A 19,109-nucleotide genomic window follows, 5' to 3' on the forward strand; every position below is an offset into this window, starting at 1 on the left:
GCCATGTACCTGGAAGGGAAAAAGGTCACTTTGGACACCATTAGAGCGGCAGTTCAGGACAAGTTCGAGCAGACTATCTCGCGCTCAACCATACGAAAGCAGCTGTTCCAAATAGGATTCAAGTTCCGACAAGTGAACAACCGAAAGCTGCTGGTTGAAAAACCTCAGGTGGTGGCAGCCCGGAACGCGTTCCTGAGACGCATTCGGAAGATTAGAAGCTCCGACCCAGAGCGCACTATAGTGTACTTGGACGAGACCTGGTATAACCAGTTTGATATGCGAACGGTCGCGTGGTTGGACAGTGACGACGTGGCCGGCCATAAGCCAGTGACAGGGAAGGGCAAGCGCCTAATCATAGTCGATGCTGGCTCGGACAGCGGCTTCACCCCAGGAGCATTCATGTGTATGAGGACGGACGGCAAGTCTGCCGACTATCACACGTCTATGAACGCGAGCTGTTTCGAGGACTGGTTTCGACTCCAACTTCTGCCGAACCTGCCAGCGAATAGCGTGATCATTATGGATAACGCCTCGTATCATTCAAGATGTGCTAACAAGGCACCTACAGCTAGCTGGAGGAAGGAAGCGATCCAAGAATGGCTGCGGGTACATGATGTCAATCCTGATCCGGACTTGCGGAAGGTCGAGCTTCTTGAGCTGGTTCGCCCTCTGAAACAGACACGCGAGTATGTGTTGGACAAGGTGGCACAGGAGGCCGGTCATGAAGTACTGAGGTTGCCCCCATATCATTGCGACCTCAATCCGATTGAAATGGTTTGGGCAAACATGAAGACGCACGTCCGCCAGTTCAACAACACTGGGCATCTGAATGACGTGGAAAGGCTGCTGCTGGATAGCCGAGACGCCGCGCCACCGGACTTGTGGCGAAACTGCTGCCGCCACGTGCGAGAACTGGAAGAGGTGTACTGGCGAGCAGATGGTATGATGGAGGACATCGAGCCAGTGATCGTGTCACTTCAGGATTCGAGCAGTGACGACAGTGACAGTGAAAGTGATTGAGGGCGCATGGGACCTACGATGGCTTCGGTGAACCAAACATACCCAATATACGAGTACGACTCCTGTGTTTCCTGTCTTTTGTAATTTGTATTACGAGTTACTGGTGGTAGATTTGTAGACACTAGCGGGTAATACGAGCAAAACATGTCATCACATTGAAATAGTATGTATATTTGTTAATTTCGATCAATGCTGCATTCATCGCTAAACACACGCTCATATAGCCAACTCGTGTTGGTAGCCTGCGCCGCTGAACACGCATGTCCTGCGGGTTGCCTACCTCCACAGGCATAATTCATCTCCGCCTCTCGTCACGCAGTCTAACCCGTCCACATGATACTTCGTGAGGATTACAACGTCACAGTCAATACTATCGAAAACGCGTTCACTCGAATGTCTGCGATAGCGAACCACAAACCAAGTGCTTCACGACAGTCGCCAGAACTTGTTACGAGCCACACGCCGAGCTCCTTCAAGAATTTCCTTGCATTGGGTCCGCACTCGCAGTCGCACGCACCTGCGGTTTCAAAAAACTTCGGCTGGAACCAAGCCCTATAGGTCTTGAACTAAAGTCACTGATGATGACTTGTGTCCATTTGCAGAATAGTTCATTTCCAAGTGATATTCGCTTTTATAGGTACCCTTTAATTCATCGGATCGATAGTTCGGTTAGCATACCAAACTTTATCCAACTTAATTTTTGTAGCAGGTAGGTATAAGTACCTACCTATTTATGTAATACACATTTGTGAGACTACAAATCTGCACTTGCCGCACCCAAGAGCGCCACTCTCCAGGCTTCAAGGCAATATTTTCTGTTTCCGAAGGGCTTGATTTTTTCTAAGCCATGCTTTGTCTCGTGCATATCTTGCGAAACATCTTGGAGTGAAGTCTAAAGATAAGAAAAACGGACTATAGGTAAGTCTATTAAAAGTACCGTGCAAAGTATCGGTGGATCCATCAAGCCAGAGGCCTGTTTCACTAAAAACTTGCGATTACAAGTGTTTGAACTTTACAATTCATAAGTATTTTTGCAAACTATGGGCCTGTTCCAGCGCCTCCAGAAACCTCCAGAAAGCTCCAGAAAGCTCTAGAATCCTCCAGAGAGCGTTCCAGCGCCTCCAGAAAGCTCCAGAAAGCTCTCGCCAAAGCTCCAGAAACCTCCAGTAGCCTCCAGAGAGTTGAGAGGTCCAAATTTCTCTGGAGGCTCTGGTCTACAATTATGGTGCACATTGACATGTGACAATCACGAATGTAAACAAAGGACATTTGACTGATTATTTTACAACTTGAATGTAAAGAAAATTACATTGCTATAATTTTATTTATCTTTTTAACTAAAATTGAAAACAAATTTTGCGTTTCAAGAGAGAACAATCGTCATTCTTTTGGTATCTATGACGCCAATCTCCAGAAATCTCCCGTTCCATGAACACCTCTGCTGACGAAATAACTTCCGATAATTGCGCGCTTGAGACGATTACTAATCAATAGTTTCCACGCGCTTCTTTTATCCAGGGGGGCGACACGGCTATTCGCGCAATGTATTAATTTATGGGCCGCGCGGGGCCTCGCGATGACGCGGCTGGAGGCAACTGCTCAGCGCGCTAGGATACTTCTGGCGGGGCGGGGCGCTGAACGGTGTGCAATGAATGGGTTATGGTCGGGCCGACAGAGATGAGGTATTGAATTTGAATTGACATCAGCAATCGGGTGGGGAAGGAGAACGTTCCTAATCGAGCTTGGGTTGGGGAAAGCCGAAAATATCGCGATCGGCTCATACACAGATAACAGTAGTACTGGATTGGAAACAGGATTCCGGTGGCTGCAGTAAGAGGCCGAAAACATAACCGAATATTTCGTGCCCAGACTTCGATATCTTCTCCCACAGGCAAAAAAAAAAAAATGGTTTATGTGAATGAAACTTATAAAGAAGCAATCTAGCCGTGCTCGTGTTTATTGCTGCATTTTTGCATAATGGCAACTTATTTTACTAAACGTTGCTGGTTACACTTTCCTCACCGTGGTGAGGGAACGTATGCCACTGATTTGATTATAATGATTTCCCACTCTCATCCACAAAAAGTACTTGTACATGGGAGTTTGATCTCTTTATTTACATGCTAATCGACACCAGTCCTGTCACAACGAACCATCCAAACGTCACAAAACACCCCTTCAAGTGTCACTTCGCTTCGCCTGCCCTCCCAATTTCATCAGCGACCTTACTTCCCCGCCTTACATCTTCTTGACCCTGCTGAGCTTTGGCCTCTTGTCGCTCCTCGATCGGGTTGCACCTGGGGTGCAACCCGATTGCCGCTGGGGTGTCTGCTTCCTGACTTTCGATGGACAGCACTGTCTTGAGTGTCTGCCTCACTTATCAGTTACCATGTTTCCACACTTTCCAGCAAATAGATTGAAAACCGTTGCATACATCTCTGGAAGGAGGCTCCTAAGGACGTCGTGGCTATCATTGCAAACGACTTCCGGTCAGTTCGACATCCCAGTTTACGACTATCTTCGTCACTTCTTGGTTGATCGCAGACCAGCAGCTGGTTCCTGTTAGCTTCCGTCTTCAGCAGTTGCCTCCAAATATGGCAGATCCTCACGGCGAGGTCGATGTCTTCCTGGTCTTTCTCCAGTCGTACCTCCAGCGGCGTTTAGGCGTAGCCCCAAGATAGATCAGCAGGCTGGCGGAGGCACCGTACTTGTTACGCCTGGTGGCCGAGCGTGCCGAGGCGCCAGAGCTGTGTCCCAGGGAGGCTTTGGCGCTGTCATCCATGTCCTCCATTTCAGTGGATTTCGCCCCCGCGGCCACTGGCTCCTGGATGACAAGAGCACCATCCTGCTGTCACTCCTGCTGTGATGCTGATGGTGCCATTCGGGCGGAGGCGTCGGCGGGGCTGAAACGTGACCAGTGACCACCATCTGAAGCCCTTAGTTCGACTTCGGAGTACCGCCTCATTCTCCAGGAACTGTCGGACACTCGACCAGTTGTAGTTGCCACCTGATAGCTGACATTGTCATTCGTGAAGAACGCATCGGTCTGGTCCTTCATAACCTGCTTCTGGTGTGAGTGGCGTGCGGACTGCGGATGCCAATTGCCATGGCTAGTTTCGCTGGCCGCTCATGCACAGGGGGCATCGCGTACCTAATCCACGCTGGTTAATACTGACAGGACTGCGCCGCTCTTGAGCCGACGGCGCTGTCTCTGCATGCCGGTGCGAAATGACCGATCATCTTCGAAATCTTCCTTTCTGAAATGCAGCTCACACATGCGGCGGAATAGTCCTGATTTCACTCAGCCCGGTCACGGTGACCCATGGCGCCAACCCACTGAGCCCGTAGAGATGTTTCGGTGAGAAAAGCGAATAGGTGGCATGTGAGACATCTCCTGTTTTAATCTTTTGTTCCTCTTGGTTCGTTGGGTGTAGCCAGAACGGCAGTTTTTTACCGCTCATTCCCCTCCTCCATTGTTGATGTACCTATACGTTTGTAAGGCTTTGCACCACACTTTGTTTTCGAAAGAAAACACCACGCATTGTGCCCTCTAAATAATCAAATTATAAAGTGAAATACTTTAATTTTTTAAGCAAATGAAAGTAACATTGGTAGCTTTGATTTTAAATGTAAACGACAAAACACAAAAATTACGATTTCTTGCAATACACAACACACAAATTATCCACCCAGCAGCACGCGAGAATCCCATTTTGGCGCCGTCGCATAAAAAACATTCGGCCTCTTACTGCAACTGCCAATATTCTGTTTCCAATCCAGTACTACTGTTATCTGTGGCTCATAGCTCAGACAGGGCCGGGTGCCGTACCATGTGTTGTATACATATTTAGGCGGGCAGACAGAGATGAGTTATTGGATTTAAATTCACCTTACCATCGGTTTCTGGTGGGGTTTGAAAATGGTTTTAGTCAAGCTCGGAGTGGGGCAACCCACTGGCGGATCCAGGGGAAGGCATTTGGGGCAAATGTCTTCCCCCACATTGGCAGCGCCCGAAATCGCTTTTCGAGAATCAAAGAAAACTTCACAACTTTTCTGAGGAAATGTTGGTTAATCACACTGCACAGCAGTGCGCAAGGAATCGAAATCAGAGTTTTTTTTTAAATTAATTCCGAGAAACCTTTTTGGGGTAAGCCCCCGCAGTGTCCAAGACCGCTTCCTGGATCCGCCAGTTGTGAATAAGTCACGGTCGATACCGAGCTTCGGCGGGACCAGGCGCTGTATACGTTGTTCTTTCAATGAAGAGGTGGACAGACACCTAGCCCCACATCCTACTGCTATGCCCGTGCTTCTGTGGGTGAAGCACTTAAGCATCACGGAATCCCACAGGACCTGCGAGTCGACGAAGTGGGCCGCTTTGGCCGCCGGGTACTGCAGCTCCCTGGAGTTGCCTGGGACCGATGGCAAAACAACAGCTCCGGCGGTGCCCCTATGGGCCGTAGTAATTAGCGAATTCCTGTAATGTAGAGATCATATCCTCAATAATCTCCATTACCACTTTATATTCCTAAACAGTATGACAGAACAATTATGCTTGCCTACGTTCAGGCATTACCTCTGATGGTCATACGTCCAGTACAACATGTGTTGGGCGCCGGCCTGTCGGGTCGGGTCGGCGCTCCCCTCGCCCGGGCGGTGGTTAGGGGGCACCCCCGGGAAAGATGATTTTCCGGGGGTGCGGGCGGGGGCCCGCGGCCCGTTAAAAAAAAAGACATTGACCTGACGGACATGTCGGTGACCTGTGAGGAGGACGAGGTGTTCCGTAGCGCCGTGCTGACGGCCGTCACAAAGCTGTATCAGTCGCTGTCGCCGGCCACGCTCAGCAGAAATGACTGAGCCGCGCTAGGGTAAAGTGGCTGGTGTGAGAGGTATTAGTGAACTGTGAGACTGAACTGAGCTGGTGAGAAGTGTGACCATGTGAATACCTAGGGAGGGAGGGGAGGGTTAAAGCTGACTGTGTTGTAGACGTGATGCGGAATGTCATGTGTCTCGTTCGGAATGTCAGATGTCTACACGGGCTGTTGTCTATCATTGTGCGTATTTTTTTCGGGTCGTTTGAGACCAGTGAAAAGCTCATCTGAAGCATCGTTCATCTGATGCTTCCCCACTATATCGTCATGCAGTGCATTTGTTTTGTGAGAATATCACTGTTGTTCGTAATAAATGCCGGACTATGAAAAAAAAAACAACATGTGTTGTCTGTCAAACAACAATCGACGACGGGATCTCTTCTCATTATCTCTTAAGCCATCGGTTGTCAATTCACCCACCCCGTTTCCCTAAAAATAGACGGTCAGATTCGGCCTGGGTCCTTACGACCCCTCTAGATTCGCCAGAGACGGGATCGGATCGCCGTTATTGCACCCGTCTTAGTATCTTTAATACTATGACAGCTTCGACCACGGACTTCGGACGGGGTGATCGTTCCACGAATGTACGAACCATCCAGGCCTAGAGTGCATCGAGGTTTAAAAGAATGCAGTCTGTAGATCAATAAACATAACAATGGTGGTATACAACCACATTAAAATATCTCCCCGGCTCCCGCAACGTTCCAACGCCCCTCCGTTATGCATTCGCCTTGTGTGTCCGCCGAGCCGGCTTGCCTCCAATGACGTCATCGGCCGGCCGGCGGCGTTCAAGGTCAAACGGCTGGTGTCCTTACCTGGAGTTCTATAGCCTTGCTTTTATCTGTGTATTCCATTCCTATGATGAAAAGGGCGTTTCTCAAGGCCGTCTGGTGTTTCTGTATTTTTGTAAGTGGGTCACATAAATGATTTGGTATTCTTTTCATTAAATCGTAGCACAAATAACTTAAGTCTAAAATTAAATCTCGTAGCATTAATCTAATTTTCAGGTATCATGGCATGCAACACCGGACGGAATGAATTTGTTTACAACATCGTCTCCATGGCAACACAGCCTACACTTTGACTTCAGTGCGCCAAGTTCAGTGCAATTACTTTCTTGCGGCTCGGCGGTCGCTGGATTGTGGCCGCAGAGATCGCAGCGGCCGCAGCAAGGTGACGTCATACATTCGTCATACCACATGAGCCCCGCCCCTTTTTGTGACGTAACAACCCGGCTGGCCGCAGCGGCCGCAGCGGCCGCAGCGACCGCCGGGGTTCATGAACAGGGCCCAGATTGCGTTCCAGCGCCTCCAGTAAAACCTCTGGTAGAGCCTCCAGTCAAGGGCCCTGTTCATGAAGTCGGCGGTCGCTGCGAGTAGTAAAGTAATCTTGGTCGCTGCGGCCGGCCGCAGGTTCTAAGCCCCGCCCATTTTTGAAACGTCATCACTCACTCGGCCGCAGCAGCGTTCCATGAACAGCGTCTGCTGCCGAAATAGTTTCCGACAATTCTTTGCAACTGACGCACACCGCTAGATAATTTGTTTACAAGATCGTCTCCATGACAACACGGCTTGCGCCTATTTGACTTCAGTGCGCCAAGTTCAGTGCAATTAGTTTTCTTGCGGCTCGGCGGTCGCTGGATTGCGGCCGCAGAGATCGCAGCGGCCGCAGCAAGGTGACGTCATACATTCGTCATACTACATGAGCCCCGCCCCTTTTTGTGACGTAACAACCCGGCTGGCCGCAGCGACCGCAGCGGCCGCAGCGACCGCCGGGGTTCATGAACAGGGCCAAGAATTTCTTCTGGGCCCTGTTCATGAACCCTGCGGCCGCTGCGGCCGGCCGCAGGCTCTAAGCTCCGCCCATTTTTGAAACGTCATCACCCACTCGACCGCAATCAGCGTTCCATGAACACGTCTGCTGCCGAAATAGTTTCGGATATTTGCGCGCTTGAGACGATTACTAATCAATAGTTTCCACGCGCTTCTTTTATCTGTGTATTCCATTCCTGTGATGAAAAGGGCATTTCTCAAGGCCGTCTGATGTTTCTGTATTTTTGTAAGTGGGTCACATAAATGATTTGGTATTGTTTTCATTAAATCGTAGCACAAATAACTTAAGTCTAAAATTAAATCTCATATTAAAGCATTAATCTAATTTTTAGGTATCATGGCATGCAACAACGGACGGAATGAATTTGTTTACAACATCGTCTCCATGGCAACACAGCCTACACTTTGACTTCAGTGCGCCAAGTTCAGTGCAATTACTTTCTTGCGGCTCGGCGGTCGCTGGATTGCGGCCGCAGAGATCGCAGCGGCCGCAGCAAGGTGACGTCATACATTCGTCATACTACATGAGCCCCGCCCCTTTTTGTGACGTAACAACCCGGCTGGCCGCAGCGACCGCAGCGGCCGCAGCGACCGCCGGGGTTCATGAACAGGGCCCTGGAGGCGCTGGAACAGGCCCTATGTAAAATCGGGTTTCACTAAACTTCATCACCAGCGGCACCTCCGATAAAAAGAGTTGGTAAATAAACTTGTAAACAATAAAATTGTTTTTAATCAAGAACTTTAACATGTTACAGATATTGCTTCTTTTTATCAAACTATGTCTAGTTTTCATGTCAGAAATTGCAGGAATAAATTAAAAATAATGATGCTGTTTCTGAGTGGTATAAATGATAGTTCACAATATCTTATTATTGAAAGAAAATAACACGTAAACATTTGACAGCAGAAGGCTGTTGAATGCAATTATGGCGCGCGAATGACAAAACATGACGATATTTATTTATTGCTCGTAGCTGGTTCGTAGGGAATGTGCTTAGTGAAAAAGAGCATATAATGACTCAGCATATCATATTTGTTTTAAAGGGACCCTCCCACCTTCAAAAAAGTTAATGAATTGGCATAAAAGTGATGTAGCGTGAATCACAAAGAGCGAAAATGAACATCTACCAAATTTTACCGGAAAATATTCACCCGTTTTCGAGATATGACTTTTATTTTTGTTTACTTTTTGGGAAATCCGCTGTTTCTATGACGTCACATAAAGGTTTTCTTTACGTCGGCATTTGGAAGCAATAGTTTGGTATCAAAGTGCGACAAATATTGCGCGAATGATGCGTTTATCTTATCAAGGTCAATATATGATGGCCAATAAAGGATTCCAGGACAATTCTTATGGCATTTCTTCGTATCGCAATTCTTCGTCTGCAAATCTTCGTCAGGGCATTTTTTCGTACCTATCGCATTACTTTGTCTCGCACCAGGGTATATGAAAATCGGCTCGCATTTCTTCTTCAACGCAAATATGTGCAAGAGTAAGCATTGAGGGACAAATAAATGCACCGACGAAGATTTGTAGACGAAGAAATGCGGACGAAAAATTGTGCTACGAAGAAATGTCATGCGAGGATTCGTTCGGGTACCATGACATTTATGTGATTTCAAAGTCAAGGTTCACAGCTGATCTGCTAAATCAAGTCAAGAATCCAAACTATCAAAAAACTATAAATATTTGTTTGTCTGTCACAGAGGTCTCAAGCAATATAAGGTTGACATATGTTGAATCAAAAATCTCCTGCCACAACTCACATCTCCTGCCTTAGTACTTGCTTTCAAGAGAAACAGAAGCCAGTATCTGATATCACTTCAGATGATTGTTTCAAGATCTGAGTTCAAATGGAAATAAAAGCAAGATCAAGATGAAACAGGGATTATTGCTGTTAAAGTAGTTTGGCCATGATAGGTACAACAAGCACATAAATCATTAGCCAAATCAAATACTGGTTGGTTTCATAGGCGGCGGAACGTTTTGAGACAAGGGGGGGCACCAGCTCCAAGAGCCAAACCTAGGGTACCCCCAAATCCTGTTTTCTCATCGGATTTAGGCCACTTATTTTTCGTCACAGCCCTGACACGATGATTTTTTTTTATTTTTTTACAAAACGAAAATGGCAGTTCACCCCCGTATGTGTGGTTAACTTAACCCTCGCTGGCACAGGGGGAGGGGGGGTTGATGCACCCCCCTAAGGTTTTTCGCGAATAACTCGCGTAAAAAGCGGCCGATCGCGACGAAACTTTCAGTACCCTCGCATTGATCAATTTTACACCTACCCTGAAAATGTCATGACCCTGACCACCCCTGACCCAAATGACCTTTGACCTGTGACCTCTTTTCTGAGACCATGTTTGGCCCGGAATCGCGATTCGGCGTATGTCGGCTCGCATTAGCCGCGCGTTTGCAAGCCGTTCGTGGTTTCAAACGTTCAGACATGTGATTTGATGTTGCTCCCATGCATTAGGGTGGATGTCAAGGTCACCAGAAGGTCAGGTCAGGTCATTGACCTTTGGTCACCTCGGTTCACTTTTTCGAGTTTTACATGTTTCTAGGCTAGTTTTTGGAGCTGAATTCGAGTTTAGCAACCATTGGAACATTTACGAAGTAGTTTTGGTGCCTTCGTAACATGTTACGAAGCTGTCAGAGGCGGATGACAGGTACTACGAATACCCGTCACGACCCCTACCGGTTAACCTGACCTGACCTGACCCGACCTGGTCTAAACGCTTCACGGCATCATCTATGATCAAAACTAACACGATATTCGTGACCAGCACCCCGGAAAACTCCTTAGCAGCCACACTTTACGACTTTCTAACAGGTCCCGATATTCCCGATTTATGGGTCATTGACCTGACCTGGAAGGTCAACCGATGACCTAGGATCTTAAAATTGGGTATCATTGGCTTCCTCTTGTGACGGGCAACACGCTCGTTTTTTCTGCGAAGCTCTAGCTCCATCAGGGGCCAAACGCGAGGGGGGGGTCGTACCAACCAACCGTCGTGCCGTCGAGGACTCAAAATGGCCTGTGCCGGCGAGGGTTAAGCTGATCCTCAAGTACCTATGTGCTTGTCTCTTCCTTATTGTCGTTTGATAAATTCCATTTATCCTACATGTATCAAATTCCCAAGAAGCCATCGCAGTACTAATCAGTGGCGAATCCCAGGGGGAGGTCACATGGGTCATGACTTAGGGCCTGGGGTCACCACATGCCTGCCAGGAGCACCACAGGCCTGACAGCCGGCAGGGGCACCACAGGCCCGCCAGGGGTATCACAGGCCTAGCAGGGGCATCACGGGCCTGTCAGTGGCACCACAGGCCTGTCAAGAGCACCATCGGCCTAGCAAAAGCACTACAGGTCTTCCAGGGGCACCACAGACCTACCAGGGGCACCAGAGGCCTGCCAGGGGCACTATTGGCTTCGCAGGGGAACCACCGGCCTCGCAAGGGCACCATAGACCTGTCAAGGGCACCACAAGCCTGTCGTTGACACTTTAGGATTGTCAGGGGCACCACAAACCTGTCAAGGGCACCTGCGTTCTAACAGGGGCACCACAGGCTCGCCAGGGGCACCACAGACCTGCCAAGGCCCAGGGACATCACAGGCCAAGCAAGGACACCACAGGCCTGTCAGGGGCATCACGGGCCGGTCAGGGACCATGGGCACCTAAGTCATGTCAGGGCCCACCGTAGGCTTGTCAGGGGGCAGGGTAGGTAGGTACCACAGTCTTTCCAGGGGCACCAGCGGCCTAGCAGGGGCACCAGTCATCACATGACTAACCAAAAATAAGGAAAATAAAAAAAAACTGAAAATAGGGCACCACCAAAATTAAGTGGCCGAAATCCGTTGAGGTTTTAATTTTGGGAATAGGTAGGGGCACCACTTCGATTCTGATGACCCTACCCTTGGAGTTTTCCCGAATCCGCCACTGGTACTAATACATCAAATTTAAGGGGGGCACCTTGCTATTGGCGCCCCCCTTGCAGAATTCAAGGGGGGGCACGGTGCCCCGGTGCCCCCCCCGTTCCGCCGCCTATGGTTGGTTTGTCAAGATGTTTGTTGTCTGTCGTCTGTCGAGCTGCTATGAACACTGTACGCTCTCACTCTTACTTTAAAGAGAGTAGTTTAAGTTGAATGGTAGTGAGCTGTAATTAGACAAAGCAGCTATTCAGTGCTCACATCAAGCCAGGCTAGGAAATGGCATCAACTGTGGTGGGAGGAAGCAGGTTCGGCAGCCCTATGTTGTAAACTTCTGTTATGTCTTGTGTTTGATCAACTGATGTTTTCTGCTCTGTTTTGTGCAGTGATAGTAGCAGGTAACTGCATGCTTGTCAAATTATGTGAATAAACGAATTCATAACATTGCATTTTTCTCTCCATGCAAGGAACAAGTAAGATGTTGTAGAAAATGTAATAGAAGGCTGCATTGCTGATTTTGCACTTTATCATAGCTTTATTTAGAATTGCTTTCCTGAAAGCTACACACAGGCCACAGTGCTGAAATTCACAATGTCATAGCTTTTGGCAGAAAAAAGAAAAGACCTACCTAGGTAAAATTGGCTGAAAGTATGGCAGAGCAGGTCTTGATGCGTATGCCCATTCGTGTGCTTGCCGAAGCCGAACTGACTGCAACACATTTAACTCTGACCCACCATGGTGGCTGGCATATCCTGAACTTTCACCACTCTAAACAAGACAACTTTCAGCCCTCAGCATTGTATTAAAACACTGTACAAAACACTCAAAATTTGTTTCAGTGCCATCCACGGACAACATCAGTCGCCATTCACCAGGCCAGTAAAAACAGAATAGATAATAGCTTCAAACCCATGTAGTCAGAGTTACTAGGTCTGCACCTCAAAACAAAATCCAGGTGACATTCACCACGCCAGTAAAAAACAGGTCCTTAGGTAACGTAACAGCTTCAAATCTGTTAACATGTTGGTTGGACTTTACACTACCATATTTACATGGAATAATATGATACCAAACAATAGTGCAACCATTCTGGACAACAAAAGTGTATGATAAAATTAATTTAGAATACTCTGGCAGCATGATTTACGAGCACAGGCAGGTGTTACCTACCAGCCTTCTCAATGCTCGTAAAACCAACATTGTAGTTTTGATTTTACCTTACATGATAACACACTTGGCTGCAATGGCACATTTAATTTAATACTGTGAAAAGACCAGTTATAACCACTTCACAAGCACAATTGCACCTCATGCCGACATCCTTTTCCAAAGACAGTCAGCAGCGTCTTTCGTCAAAACTGGAAGATAAATCCCCTTTCAACTGTTAACATCAAAAATATTTCTTCATGGTGTGACTGTGATCTCCATATGGAAACCTTGCAGGAAAAGAATTAATGTCAATTGTCAGCTCTTCAAATTTCTTTGGACTTTAACTTGCAGTACCATATCCAGTTCAAGTTTGCTTTGATATTTTGTTTTTTATTCCATGTTGAAGTTGAACACCAAGCTCCAGATATAGCAGGCAGCTTGATCATCTTCGGCCTTGGTATAATATCAGTCCAAGTTCCAGTGGTGGGTATCTTCTAATATTCAAATTAAAATGAAAAGCAATATGCTTCCTCAGCGCCGACGACGGATTTCACGTTGATAAAAAAGGGAGCTCAAGGTCAGCAAAACTCGGGTTCAAGGAATGGCGGGCGTTGAAATGACTGCTGACGTCATCATAAAACCGCTAATGGTTAAGAGATAGGGACTAAGCTGGTCCCACCCTGCAAGTAAAGGGAAGAAATTTCTTGAACACCATAAAGCTGCGGGGGTTGCGACCAGGATAAATGGTGGTTTCTGATCCTGGCCGCAAACTTGGCTATCTCAACTCAAAACTAATGTTAAGGTGGGATGGTCCCTTTATTAAATAATTGATTGCTTTGCATCATTGCACAACAAGTATCAAAATTCCGAACGTCAGGACCACTGGAATTTCAGGTTTGTGATTACGATGTTTTCTTTCAAGTTTCTGGTCTTCGTGAAACAGAAAGTTTGCGATTCCCGTGTTTTCTAGCAAACTTTTTCTTGTAAAAAAGTTTGCAAATTTTAAACTCAAAATTCATGCCCGAAGGTTTCGTGAAATCCAAATTTCAAATGTTGGTAATTATTTCTTTTAAACTCAAGTTTTTTCTTTGTAATTACACACTTTATTTGTTAGTGAAACAGGCCTCTGACCGAGGAAGGGCCTGCTAAATTTGAGTCACCGAGGCAATTGACATTCTCGCCCATTCCCCAGGTCAACTGGTTCGGTGACTTTCAAATTAAAGCAGGCCCTTCCTCGATCAGGCTTGATGGATCCACCGTCACTTTGCGCGGTACTTTTAAGACAGACTGTACATTTAATACTATATAGTTAACTCCGCTGGATGCTCGGTATACCGGGCATTATTCGGCCAGATTTCCCAAGGATATTTAAATTAATGCCCGAACGAAGTGAGGGTATTAATTTGCCTCTAAATAGTACCCGAACGGAGTGAGGGTACTATTTTGAAAATTGCACGAATGAAATGAGTGCTATTTTCTCATTTCATGCACGAGTTTACGAGTGCATGAAATGTAAATATCCTATGGGAAATCTGGCCGAATACTGCCCGGTATACCGAGCATCCAGCGGAGTTAACTATATTATGGCAATTTTTTGTCGTTTTGATGCTAAATCCTTATAAGATATGAATTATTTATACAAGATCGTACGATAAGGAGTCGGATTCCCTAGAATGATGCATCAGAATCAAAAGCTAACCTCGCTAGCCCGTTAAGCTTTCGTGCAGTTATTATGCAATAACTTAAACATTAAACATAGGTAACATTTATCGATATTGATTTCTTCAAAAAAAAAAAACTATATATAGAAGTTCAATACACCATCATTACATCTGAAGCTATGAGTGTTAAAGGGGTTTTCTTTGGGGGACGAGAATAAGAAAACGGGGCATGGAAGTATTTTGGGGGAAGAGATTACCTAACTTCAAAGGGTATAACAGAATTTATTCCCTGTGAAGATTAGCATTGCTAGACTGTATAACATAAATTATACCGTACCTAATTAATATATTTCATTTTTCTCTCTCTCTCTCTCTCTCTCTCTCTTCCTCACACTCTCTCTCTCTCTCTCTCTCTCTCTCTCTCTCTCTCTCTCTCTCTCTCTCTCTCTCTCTCTCTCTCTCTCTCTCTCTCCATCTCCCTCGTTCCTCCCTCGTTCAGTTGTAGCATTTGCAGCCTTTGCCATTGTTCCGTTGCTGAGATAATCTCGGTATTAAAAAAACAGCATTGCTGACTATGTTGTATTTCCGTTACCGTTCTGAATCCTCACCATCCGTGAGACTCATAGTAAAGACAGACAGCCCCAACCAGCCAGCCTCACACTGAGTGAGAACAGTCAGCCTCAGTTGAACGTGCAGTTGTTAAACGTACCATAGAACACCTTTTGATGTCCAGAAAAGGTTGGATAAAGAAACCCTTGATGTCCGGACACGAGTTGCAGCTGCTCCTGTCCTGGCGGTACCACGAGCTGGTGTCCAGCGCCGTTGGCGATCGGCTGTCCCAGCAGCTGCTCCTGTCCTGGCGGTACCACGAGCTGGTGTCCAGTGCCGTTGGCGATCGGCTGTCCCAGCAGCTGCTCCTGTCCTGGTAGCAACATGAGCTGGTGCCCACCGCTGCTGGTGCTCGGCTGTCCCAGCAGCTGCTCCCGTCCAGCCTGCTGGTGTCCACCGCTGCTGGTGCTCGGCTGTCGAAGCAGCTGCTCCTGTCCTGGCGGTACCACGAGCTGGTGTCCAGCGCCGTTGGCGATCGGCTGTCCCAGCAGCTGCTCCTGTCCTGGTAGCAACATGAGCTGGTGCCCACCGCTGCTGGTGCTCGGCTGTCCAAGCAGCTGCTCCTGTCCAGCCTGCTGGTGTCCACCGCTGCTGGTGCTCGGCTGTCCCAGAAGCTGATCCCGTCCAGCCTGCTGGTGTCCACCGCTGCTGGTGCTCGGGTGTCCAAGCAGCTGCTCCTGTCCAGCCTGCTGGTGTCCAGCACCGCTTGTGCTCGGCTGTTCCAGCAGCTGCCGCCGTTCAGGGTATACGGGCTTCGACGGGCCGAGCGGTCCGGCGCCGCCTGAGGCCATTTCCGGCGGTCTGAGTCCTCGCAGTGGTCTCGTCACATCTCTCGTCTCTTCCGTCAGCTCCTGCGCCGTACGGTGCGAAGTGTACCACTGCAGGGTTCTAGAGGACCTCAGACGAAGCCGGGCCTGGATCGCTGCGATGGGATACCCAAGCCGAAGCATGTTGGTTCCCAAGGTGTGCCGGATGCAGTGGTTTGTGTACCTTTTAGAAGTGCCAGCAGAGGCACTTATTGTCGGCATCATGCTGTCGATGGCGTTTTTCCCCTTCGGCGCGTTCACGTACCAGGAGTCACTGTCCGGCTCCTGCAGCATTTGCAGAGCTGTCTTTGGCTTCTGAAGGAAAGCTGGTTGACGCTCATCCAGCTTTGACAAGTAGAGCTTCAGCGTAGTGTACAGAAAGACTCCTGCCTCCGGGTCGTCTGTTAGAGATGTGACTCGTCGGCAGGTAGAGCTTGGACCCGTGTGCTGATAGTTTTTTTTTTCCATGAGGGATTGATCCATCCTTATCTCGGCCCTTCCGAGCGCATCCCTTCCCTCTACAAAACTGTCTTTTTTCAGCTGGTGCCAAATTTCACGGCCACGATAGCCAAACGTCATAGACAGCATGTAGTAAACGTATTGCTGCAGCACTGTGGGGTCTTCGTAAGTCTTTTGGCTGGCGAAATACTGCCTGACGACTTCTTGGTCCGCAGGATCCATAGGCATTTTGGCAGTGCCCTCAGCCCGATTGCCCTCCAAAGCAAATCGTCTTTTAGCGGCTCTGAACTGCTCGTTTGACTTGCGGAAAGTAGGGTGTGTGGCCATATTTGGCATATCTTCCAGCATCTCTGACAGGTGACGCTGTAGCCCAGCTCGCAGAACTTGCAGCGAGCTCGGAGTAAACTGCAAGCCTTCTACTGTGTGGACTTCTCCATAGAACTTGTACAGCGTTTTGTCAAGTGCCGCGAGATCTTGGCCATACGCAGTTATATCGTCCTTGACATATTTGACCTGGCGTCTTCTTTGTGCCCACTTCTTGTATGTTGCCAACGCCCAGTGAGTCGTTTTCCTTGTGTTTTTAGGGATCGATTCTGCTGCTCTATCGTGCAGTTCCTGTGAGGCCAAATTACTATCTTGACTATCTACGGTTTCATCATCACTGTCGTTCATATTGCTAAGGCAAATATGTGCAAATTACAATTACAAAAGCTGACTTAGAAATTGCTTTTGTTTATTTCAATCAGAAATGCGCTAAATATTGTATAATTACATCTACAAACAACAAGGGCGGATCTAGGGGAACGTTTTGGGGGGGGTCACCAGTCGGCCGACATGCCAGGTCTGATGAATGAATTCTGACGACCGGGGGGGGGGGGGGGTAGGGAGCGAGTATGTCGAGATCAAATGACATTTGATCTTCGTCGTTTCTGAGTTGAAGTTTTATCGTAAGTCACTCGGCTCAGTAGTTTTAGTTAGTGAAACCCACCTATAGAGGAGCGTCGCCACGGATTTTTTTACTGGGGGGGGGGGGGCGGATCGACCGACTTAAAAACCCAGAAGTAGTAGATATAGTTACCTCACTTATGCATTAGTCTAATGCCCAATGCATTAGTAGCATACAGTCACGATCTCTCTTATTGACCTGTGTATGAATCGGCGGCGCGAAGCGCCGCAAAATTTGAAAAAAGTTGTCAAAACACAGCTCTAAAACACAAATATTACAACCCTTTTAGCATGCTAGTACAAGCCGGAGTTCCTTCACAGTGCACATATGAATTCCGATTCAATTTGACACGGTTGGTGTTATTACAGTCACGATCTCTCTTATTGATTGGTGTATAAATCGGCGGCGCGAAGCGCCGAGAACATTTGCAAAAGAATGTGTCAAAACACAGCTCCGCTCCAAAACACAAATTTTACCACCCTTTTAGCATGGCAGTACAAGCCGGAGTTTCTTCACAGTACACATATGAATTCTGATTCAATTTGACACGGTTGGTTTATGTAATTACAGTCACGATTTCATATTGACCTGTACGTATGTACATGAATCGGCGGCGCGAAGCGCCGCGAAAAATTTGCAAAAACATTTGTCAAAACACAGAGGGGGTCTCCTCTCTACAGAGGACCACCGATCTCTACTGCGGGCCTCCTCTTTTCACAGGGCCTCTTAACTACAGAAGGCTTCCTCTCTACAGAGGGCTTCCTCTCTACTGAGGGTCTCTCCCTTTCAGAGGGCCTCCTTTACAGAGGACCTCCTCTCTTCAAAGAGCCAGAGGACCTCATCTCTGCAAAGGGCTTCCTCTCTTCAGAGGGCCTCTTCTCTACAGAGAGCCTCCTTTCTTCAGAGGGCCTTCTCTCTACAGCGGGTCTCCTCTCTTCAGAGGGCCTTCTGCATTCAGGCGGTCTCCTTTCCACAGAGGGTCTCCTCTACAGAGGGCCTCCTACCTACTGAGGAGTCAGAGGGGCCGACACAGACACTAGCGGTTATTCACTGGAGGCCCCAGGAAGTAAGAAGGGCCCTAGCTGTCAGGCTGGTCAGAGTGCCCTGAATGTCCTGACGTGATTTTTGGGATTCCAGTGAATTTCTTTCGCCTCCGACGTGATTTTGACCTGCCAGGGCCCAGGGGCACTAAAAATAAAACAAACAAAATAAAAAAATGGAAATAGGACATCACCAAAATTAAGTGGCCGAAATCCGTTGAGTTTTTAATTTTGCGTATAGGTAGGGGCACCACGAATTAAATTCATGACCATCCCCTTGGAGTTTTCCTGGATCATCCCCTGGTGCTCGCACGGTTGAGACAAAAATGAGTAAGATTCTGGCCTTCAATACGCCTTTTCACGCAACACGATCCAGAAAAACAAAGGTATTAGCTCAGAAGTGTTTGACATGTGATTTTGAGCATGCAAGACGGCGTCTATAGCGCATTTAGGTCTTCGGCTTTTGGGGGGGGTCAAATGACCCTCTCAGACCTTTTGGGGGGGGTCATGACCCCGTGGACCCCCCCCAGGATCCGCCACTGACAAACAAGCCTTTAAGTGCCAGCTAAAACTTGCAATGCGAAAAATGCAAGTGATTGGCAATGATCAAGACTATGGGCAATAAAATATGTTTTAGGGCCTTGATAAAAGGTAAACTGTGCAACAATTGAGATAAAATTTCTCGTGAATGGTTCATGTGCTCACAGAATATAGAAAACCTTCATTGGGAAGAAAATCATGGTATAACGGAATTGTTCACATATGGAAATAATTCAGTTATACCCTG

At 47.7% G+C, this 19,109-nt stretch overlaps 1 protein-coding gene across 2 annotated transcripts in view; it reads left to right on the plus strand.

The window, feature by feature from the left end:
- The window catches only part of LOC122391655 (leukocyte elastase inhibitor-like), a 75,902-nt gene that overhangs the window by 34,729 nt on the left and 22,064 nt on the right, over positions 1 to 19,109 (plus strand). The window lies entirely within an intron of this gene.

This window comes from Amphibalanus amphitrite, unplaced genomic scaffold (assembly GCF_019059575.1).
Source record: "Amphibalanus amphitrite isolate SeventyFive unplaced genomic scaffold, NRLGWU_Aamphi_draft 000448F_arrow, whole genome shotgun sequence".
Taxonomy (NCBI): domain Eukaryota; kingdom Metazoa; phylum Arthropoda; class Thecostraca; order Balanomorpha; family Balanidae; genus Amphibalanus; species Amphibalanus amphitrite.